The following is a 9,857-nucleotide window of genomic DNA, read 5'->3' as shown; positions in this document are numbered from 1 at the left end:
TACTGAGGGGCTAGTAAGTCCTTTTCTCACCTTTTTTACCCCTAAGACAGACAATGAAGCTAATAAAAATGATACTGGGCTGAAAGGAAAGTGAAGTGGCTGTTGCACACAACCCTCCACACGGAGTTCTCATAAACGACAGGGATTTTCCACCTGGGAAATTCCTAAAACTCTGTTTATCCTCACGGAAAAGGAGCAAGCAGCCAAGTGAGGGAATGCACAGGGTACAATTGCTCCAAAGGAAGATGGATCTTTGGTTGCAGAGGGAGAAAGATTTTTCTAGAATCAGAATTACTATTATTTTTAAATCACAGAATCAAGTAGGTTGGAAAAGACCTTTAAGATCAAGTCCAACCTTTATCCCAGGACTGCCAAGACCACCACTAAACCATGTCACTGAGGGCCTCATCTACACGGCTTTTGAACACTTCCAGGGATGGTGACTGCACCACTGCCCTGGGCAGCCTCTGCCAGTGCCTGAGCACCCTCTAGGTGAGGAAATTTTTCCCAATATCCAATCTAAACCTCCCCTGGTGCAGCTTGAGGCCGTTACCTCTTGTCCTATCACTGGTTACTTGGGAAAAGAAACCAGCCACCTCCAACAATCAATGTGACAGATCACTTAGTGGTCAATGTGGCCAATGTAGGCTGAGGCATGCACACCAACGAGAGGGATTCCCACTTGATCTTGCCCCAGCCCAGGGCAATAAAGTCTGTGGTAAAGGACATTTTATAAAGCACAACACAATAGAAAATAGGAGCAGGGAATCTTACACAGGAGCTCTAAGACTGCCTAACTTGTACCTTTTGTAGCCTTAGGAATACTCTTGAGTTTGTGTGTGTCCATAGCAGATAGGTGTCTCTCATGATAGCTATGCTGCACCAAGAGCCCCACCAAAATCAAAGTGATATTTCCAGGCAACTTTTCTCAATGCAGCAGCTTAAACAGGAATTCTGTTCCCACAGCCCAATACCATGCACAGTGGTGGTGAAAGCAATGAGTTTTGCAGCCAGAATAAAGCCTCATAAAGTATTACCTGCCATCAGGGTCTTGAGTGCCCTTTACTTGTCCTCCCTCCTGTCTCCCAGTGGATACTCGATTGTTTTTACCTTTTTTATCATTTTTTTTTTCTTTCCTTCCCTTGAAGTTTCCTGATCTTCATCCTTCTGGATACCAAAGGACATGTTGGACCACCAGCCCCTGCCTCCTGCATGGCTGCGAGTGGTTTTGGCACTAACCTCTACAGCACAGGACCCAGTGCTGGCAAGGGCTGTATGACAGCTGAATAGGGCCTTTAAGATATGGTCCTGGGTGAGTGCCTGGGCTGGCAACCCAGCAAGCAGAACAGGTAAGACTTGGAAATGCCATGAGAAAGCGAGCAGCCCCTCTTTAGAAACTCATCTTCACCCTGTGAAAGTTGAGTAACTGTGGGATTGGAGAAGTCTGAGCAAAGCAGCTCCCCAGTGAGTCCATGGCATGGCTGGAGAGCACTCCCCTAGCTTCCTGCACACAAACATGCAGTGTCTGGCTTGACTTCTGAGACTGGGCACTGGATTTAGGACCTGGCCATCAAGTGCTGTTGTTGAATGATGTGCTAAGAATGGAGAAATGTCACTGAAGACCTTCCAAACCTCTGATTCCATAGCTCATACATCCTCCTGCTGCCAAACTTGTTTCCAGAGTGAAAACTGATCCCCCACTCAACAGGGAAATGTGAGAGCCCCTACATCCACCAGAAAGAAGAAAGGGAAGTGCCTTGCTCACAGTCCTTCCTACTCTGTCTACACTGAACTGCAGCCAGAGGCACTGAACCTGGGAATGGGTTTCTTAAGAACTTCAGGAAATGGCAGACACCCGTCTCAGCTTCTGTATTTCAGTCGCCTTCCATTTTCATTATGTCGAGCTGAAAACAGGCAGGTCTTCCATACTGGGCCATGATTCTGGGTCTAAATCACCTCTGGACACCCACTGCGCTTGCCCACAGCCACTGAAATCAATGGGACTTCACACACAGGTGCATGAGTCTCAGCTGGAAAGTGATGATGTGAGATCAGAGCTTTTGTCTGCAATCCATGCATGCCTAAGAGTGCTAGAGAAACAACAGGAAACAACGAGCTTAATAATTGACATATCAAAGGCTATCTATTCCTTTGTCATTAGATTATGTTTAGTATATGTTGGGTAAAAAGAATACAATTACTGAGTAAAAAAGCCTACAGGCTGTCAGCACCAGCATTTGTTTTTAAAGTCCTTTTATGCATATTAATGACAACATCTCTCAAAGATTTATAAGTTATTCCGATTTTACTGGTGGGGAGGCAGAGGTTAAGTAAGTTTTTTAAGGCCACACAGCAAGTGCTTGGATTTATAACTCCCAAGTCTGCCTTCTGCTCAGCCCAGCAGGCTATGCTGACTCACTGTGGAATGCATGTTTCCAGCAGACCATTACGGGACGAGAGGAATCAAAAGGAACAAAAGGTACAGATAAAGTAAGCATTAATTCTAAAACATAAATGTTTTCTGCCATTCAAGAAACCTGAGCCAACTTCTGTTTGTCAGACCTCACCAGCACTTAGCCCGGAACAGGAGCACTAGAATAACAGGAGGGAGAGTGTTCCAACAGTGTTTCTAGCAAAACTGAAAGTCAGACACAACAGCCTGATGTCATGAGATTTCAATACAAACAAAATCCAGTCCGTGTCTGAGATTTCACATGAAGTTTATGGAGATTTACCCCAAGGTCGCTTTTAAGTCCAGAGAAGTCACAACTGCTCCTTCCTTCTGTGCAGACCCTGGCATCCACAAGGCTGTAAGAAACCCGCAGTGATACTGTTATCCCAGTTTCTGGACTATTATTTCTGTGCTTCTACTCTACATTATACAAGTCTGCTCCTCAATGTCAGACCTATCTGTATGTACTGGAACACTTAAAAAACCCCACCAACCCATTTGAAACAAATTAGGAATTGAAATATTAATTTAGTCCTCTTAACGATGAAATATTTTAGGGAAACTAAGAAAATTAAATGGAACTGACCCTGCAATTTCAAAGACTTTCTGTGAGACATTAACCAAGATGAGTGTGAAAGGAAGTGCCGATTATGTGATAATACTATAACCAGACGGTCTGGAATTTGGCTCTGGAGTGGGAATAAAGAATTCATTTTCATTCCATTAAGAGTCTCCATCCATAAAAAGTTCATTTCCTTTTATAGGTAAAGAGAAGGGAGATGCCCAACCTGACATAGCTCCCTGAGTAATCAGACGGGAGCTGTAAAGGCCTTAATGCACAGAGCAGTTCAAGCTGCAAGCTACCTGCTCCATGTACTCTCTTCCAACTGCATCTCATTTATGCTTATGCAACTTATGTCACAGCATTAATCCCAGCCTGTTGCTGGTAGATTCAGATTTAAGTATCTACAGCAATCTTTTTTTGTGCACTGAGAGGCAGAGACTGAGATCTGAGTGACAAAGTATAAACAATAAAACCCCAGAAAGTAGAGAATAAACTGAACAGCCCTGTTTGAACTTGGCTTTGGTTAAAGTCAAGCAGCCAAAAGTGCTCCTGATCCAATACACACATGTAGAAAATAGATGGGGAAATCACTTATTCTGATACTGAATTTAGAGCCTGGCATTCTAAACTTACTCTGTGGGTAGGTAAGTCAGAACCAGACACTACTCCTGCTATACATTATCATTTCAGATGCGTGGCCTTCTGAGTCCCAGTATACAGAAATGCTTTAAATGATGTTACAAATAAAATTCACAATAAAAATCTGATCAGTTTTAGTCAAGAGGGAAAATTCCAATTCTGCTTATGTTTCTTACTACAAAACTGGGACTGTTTTGCTCGTTTTGAAAGCTCTGGTAAAATGACACTTGGATATTTACAACTGGAAGAATGAAAATGAAAAGATCTTCCCAAAACTGTTCTCTTTGCCAGGAGCACATCTGCATCTGCCTACTTCTCCTTGGAAACATCTGCAGTTTCTAAGGAAGTTGCTAATCTCTCTCTGAATCTTCCTCCTTACTCTTTTTGATCCATTACTTTCAGCATTCTTCCTGCATGTGCCAAAAAGTCACACTGAACCGCACATCCTAATGCTTGCTTGCCTACCAAAAACCCCCAAACCGGGGAAGTTGCCCATATAAAATTTTATGAAGAAGCTGTGCTCACTCTTGCACACCAGTGAGTTTCACATGTGGTTGAACTCCAACCTGGTTGCTAACTGGCCATGCAGAGATAACTGAGTGCACAGCTCAGACCCCACTTCCTCTCCTCCCTGCCTCTGCAGCAGATGTGTGTCCGTGTCTCATCTGTGCAGTACAGGGCATAGCTGAAAAAGCTGAGGTACCATCATAACCCATGGCCCATGTGAAGCTGGTTGTACCAGATCACTGATACGTGGCTGTACTGGTCTCATCTCTAAACATCTCTTTTGGCCTCATAGACTAACTCTGCCCTATGTAAAAAGTCTTGCAACAGAAGGGGAGTGTCTCCAGTGGTGTATGTCCACTCTAGAAGCCACTTCAGCATCCTCTATGTGACCAGCATAAGCCTATTATGGAGCCATAGCCAAAAGAAGAGTGGCGAATGCGGGACATCCCTATGTGCTGCTCTTGTGATCTGTACTGCTTCTGTAGACTACAGGAGCCCAGAGGCTACAATACCCTGTTCAGGAGAGACTGGTCTCCATCCAGTCCCACTATACAGAGTCTCACAAGCGGTGCACAGACTCCTCATACCAAGCTCAGCTTGTTCACAAGTCATATTTCAGACATTTTCTAATGAAAGATGAAGCAATCCACACATGACTTACGTCTGATTTAATGACAGTACCAACAGAATCAACTACAGCGCTAGAAAAAGGAAGTAAAAACTGAAAACAAGACTCATACAATGTTAGCTTCTTGTTTCTTTATTACAGGAAGGTAAAAAGATGACTACTACTGGTAGCAATGGACTGGTGAATTACAGCAAACTGATACCCTTTCTTCAAAGCATGGTATCTTCCGCCTCCTCAACAGCTTTCAGCATAGACTCGGCTAGGCTTGGCTCAAATAAGATGGGTTATGGTGTGCTGTAAGCAATGAAGATGACAAGATGAAATTATGTGAGAGAAACATCTTTGATGAACAAAATCTCTGGTGCATCAGAAACGGTGTAAACCTCAAGTCAAGGTGAAGCATGAGAGAGGCCTGGACTGGAGGGCAGGTGATGAAATGACAGAGAGGGGCAGAGATGAGAAGAATGCAGTGGGAGTGGGAGGGCTAACTGGCACAGCTTCCCAGTGCAGGTCCCTGGGTCAGATGTGTGCTAGCATTAGTGCCAGGGCAGGGAAGCACATTGGGAATGAAACAGCAGGTGCCTGAGCGCCCACAGGAGGTAAAGTCTGAGTCCTTGTACCCTTACGTTAGTTAAGATTTACAAACTGACTTGCAGTTAGATTGCTTACTTGGCTTAAAAATACTGCTCTATGGGAGCATCGCTTGTTGCCTGGAGGAAGACAAGAGCTTGCAAAACTGTTCACCTTTGAATTTTGGAACATATAAAGGCCAGAAGTTTCTACAAAGCTGTCGTCCTTCTGGCAGTGACTCCAAATACCCAATATGAAATGCCCAGGGTCCTGAAGTGTGAAAATGCAGGGAATAGACACCTCTACAGACACCTCTCCAGCTTTATTCCTTTTAATCCTCAAAGAGTTTGCTCCATCTGCAGAGGCTTTCTGGAGGATCAGGTTAAACCAGGGCCAACAGCTCCCCTGACCACTGCTGCATTCCACATGAAAAATGGACAAACCAACCAAGCCTTAACTAAGCAAACTGTCCTGTACTAGCAATCGAGGTGCTCACTTTGCAAATCAGACAGCGCAACTCTGAAAACCAAAGAGAATTGAATAACATTCTGAAACAAGAATTCACTTACCATCAGCATAATGGCACGTTGGTGGGTGTAGCACACCTTTGTGAGGTAGGTAACATGATCTACACTTCCCAAACTGTATCACTGGGACCAAGAAAATACGTTAAGTCTGTGCAACGAATAAAACCGGAGCTGGTGGTATACTCAACAGGAACCTGGCAGTATACTAAACACCAACCTGGTGATCAAAAGCCCCAGAATTCCTTAAATCAGCCTTATTTCAAAGTGATCTCACTGGAGGCCTTGTTTGCTTTTCCTAAACCTCCTTTTGGCATAGGAGTGCAGAGGGTAAGGACACACACATGCTCATTATCTGTGCACATTTGCAGGCTGTAATTCTAGTAAACATTAGAGAGAGAGAGAAAAAAAAGAGAGCTCCTTGAACTCTGAAATAAAGACTAAAGCTTTGCCTTCTGTTCCAATTAAAATGTTTGAAAACAGCCTTCAGTTCAGGCCCTGGTTAACCACTGTTCATGGACTGACACAAGGACTCAAACCAGCAAGGTATATGGGAAACCCACTGGTTTGTAAGGAATGCATCTGGCAGGACAAACCAGTCCACACAGAAGCTGCCATGACTTTCACTGGGGTACTCCATTAGTCTCTATGTCTCCTACAGAAACGGTGGTTGCCAGCTTAAACCTATGGATGTCTACATGCTTCACTTTTTGTCCGAAAGTATCTGTACCAAATGAAACCAAGCCAGATGTTCAGCCTGCAATGAGACAACAGCAGCATGAGGATGAGCATATGGCATTCCAGTTCTTACTTGCTAGCAGAAATCCAGCAGAAATTATTAACTAGTTTGTTTCAATATGCACAACTTCATTAGGCCAGTGCAACCTTTACACATTCATACCTTCACACCAATGCAAGGCTCTCAGCCTCTCTTCCAGAACACTTACCTGACAGAGATTGTGTTATTTGAAAAAGTCCTCATATGAAGGAATTTGGCTCAATAACGAATTCATATTCTACAGTTCAAACCAAATTTACTATGATTTTCTTACTGCTTTACATTAAGAGGATATTATCTGGTCTTTTTTTTTTTTTTGGCAAAGATACTACTGTATATACTTGATCCTTCATTTGGATTCCTGCCTTCTGATATTTAGATAAACATAATTTAATACACCAGAAATATTTAATGTTTTACAAAGAGCTTCTGTTCACATTTGGTGGAACTTCTTTTGCTAACCTGTGTGCAAAAGGATTCTTGTATGAGAGGAACCAGTTCGGGCTCCACACGAGCAGCTGTTAATGTAGGCACACATTCAAGCACGCCGTTGTCTGAAATAGCAGCGCTCTAGACGTTGAAAGTCAAGAAGGCCAGCTCAGGTTGCAGGGCTGCATGGCCACCCCTATGCTATGGTGTCATCACCAGCCAGTGAAATCCTCCTCCTGCTAGCAGGCTGTTACTGGTCACTCCTCACGCTTCTTACAGGCATTAGGATTGGCCTTTAAGCAGTGATTCATGAAGGTACCACACTGCTCTGCCTCTCTTGCTGCTGTCTTGGCTCACTGCATTCACTTCCCTCCTATTTTCCGCAAACCACCACACAACAAATTCTGTTCCAAACGTCTCCCCATTTTTCCTTATCCAGAAGGTAGTTTAAAATCACAGACAGAAAGAACGTGTCACTTGAAGCCACAGCTGTGACTTGTTCTTCCACTTGTTGTTGACTTTAGAAGAAATCCTGATTTGTTGATTTTTAGTTGTGGCAATTTCCAGTAGATTTCCCATTCCCTTGGCAGTAATGAAGAACAATCGGTTTGTCTCATCACAGTCATTAGGAAATGCTTATTGCTTAACGCTTAGTTACAATGATTTACAAACTATAAACGCCTACAGCAGAAACACATTTTTCAGGGTTCTGCACACAGACTGCTTCAGCTGCAACACCAGAGTGTCAGTTCTGCTTTGTGTGAGAGCACAGGCTGCACCACATCACTGTCAGATGGAGACTTCCAGTTTTCATCTCAGATTTCTGTAGCAGAGTGACCGTAGGAACACTCTGCTCCCTGGCAGTGAATTCCCAGCAAAGACCTACCAATTGGTTGCATTTGTCTCCCAATACTGTGTATCTTAGAAGTGTTCCTCCTTTGAAACATTTGCAAGAGCAATACAAAGATATCAGGCAACACAAAACTCAGCCAAAGCACTTGAATAAGTTCAAGACAACAGGTGAATCACACTACCCTCTGAGTGTGGGTACAGAATTATCTCTACTGCCACCAGAAATTAATTGCACCATGTTAACAGAGATTTGAGATTCATGATTCAACATCTGCACCTGCAGCAACTTGCTGCAAGTTTCAGCACTTGCAGGGAACTGTGAGTTATGAAACTGTGCAATGACATTTGAATTCTTCCAGAAAGCCCCAACACCAGGGATGAGAAATGCAGCAACAATTTGCAACAATTTCTACATCATTCTGGATGATTTAGGAAAGTGCATCCCAAGTAACCAACCCCCAAGGATTAATGGTGAAATGTAAGAAATGAACACCGAGTGAAGAAAAAGCACTCTGATGTAATTCTCACGTCATTTAAGACTTATTTTAATCACCAATGCAAATCTGAGTTAAACAAAGAGCTGGCTTCAGCAACAGGAACAACTTCAAAAACAACTGGCTTAGAGAATCAAGTTAGCTTGTGTGTCAGCTGAGGAAGAAATCAGTTCTGTTAAAATTCAACTCCACGTAACATTTAAACATATGCTAGACTTGCAAATTCTGAATGTGACGACATTACCCATTTTTTTTTGAGTTTGCAGAGAGTTTCAATTGCAATTTGCACCTTTAGTATTACTTTAAAATGATGTTATGGAATTTCTGAATAAATTAATTTGCATTTCTCTAAAGTACTATGACCAAACACATTTCGATTAGAAAATCAGCTACCTAGCTAACTAGCCCATCTACAATAGATGGTCAAGGTGATAATTTTGACTTACTTAAGTTATATAACAGACAGAGAGATGGCTCATGCTAAAAATCAATCTTCAGACCAGCTGCAGAGCCCAAAAACTGACTAAATCTTCTGCTTCAATAATTTAAAGTGCAACCACGTTCTTTCTCTCATAGCAGCTTTCCTCACAGTGCCAGGTATGTCCAGTAATGAAATAGCTGTCATATTGTTGCAACCAGAAACACCCCATGACAGTCACAGAACAGATATCCCCTTCCACAAAGCAAACTACCAATATGAGTGAAAACAGAAGCCCTTGAAGATAAAAATACATGGTACATGAACAAGCTACTACAATGTAAGACAGGTGTGGAATAAATGTGAGTGCAGGCACAGCCCACTGCAGTACAGCCTAAATGCATCTATTTTACACTCCAGTTTACCTTGCATGATCTTGTCCACCAAGTTTTATAACACTGGAAAAAATCACTTCATCCGTCCATGATCATTTCCCCTCTCAATTACTTACTCTGTTTTAGCTCATTAGCTTGAGAACAGCTTGAAACAGCAATCTGCCTTGGATTTGAAGAATGCTTTAGCAAAATGGAGTCCCTAGATCAAGGTATCCAGACTGCAACAATAACTAAATAAATCTTACTGACCTATAGACAATCTGAACAATCTATGCCATTATGCTCTAACAGTGAAACTCCTTACGACAACAGTTTCAAGAGGAAGCAGGCTAAAGTCTGTTCCTGTAGGAAAGACAGATTGTATTCCTTGGAATCTAGTGTAAAGGAGGTAAATTAATTCTTTAGAATCAACCTTTGAAAAGGAAGATGTTAATGTTTACAGGTATATTGAAAGGCAGAGCTGCCCTTTTTCAGTAACAGAGGTATATCCAGATCAAATTCCTCTTGTAGTCAGATGTTTATCACATCCTTATTTCAAAGAGCAGCAGTCATTACACAGTGAAGTTCAGACACTGCTTTGGGTCTCTTTGGGTTTAAAAAGTGAAA

Source organism: Pezoporus occidentalis, unplaced genomic scaffold (assembly GCF_034315485.1).
Source record: "Pezoporus occidentalis ecotype Australia unplaced genomic scaffold, CSIRO_AGI_Poc_V1 ctg3, whole genome shotgun sequence".
Lineage (NCBI taxonomy): Eukaryota > Metazoa > Chordata > Aves > Psittaciformes > Psittacidae > Pezoporus > Pezoporus occidentalis.
Note: the sequence above shows the minus strand (reverse complement) of the source record.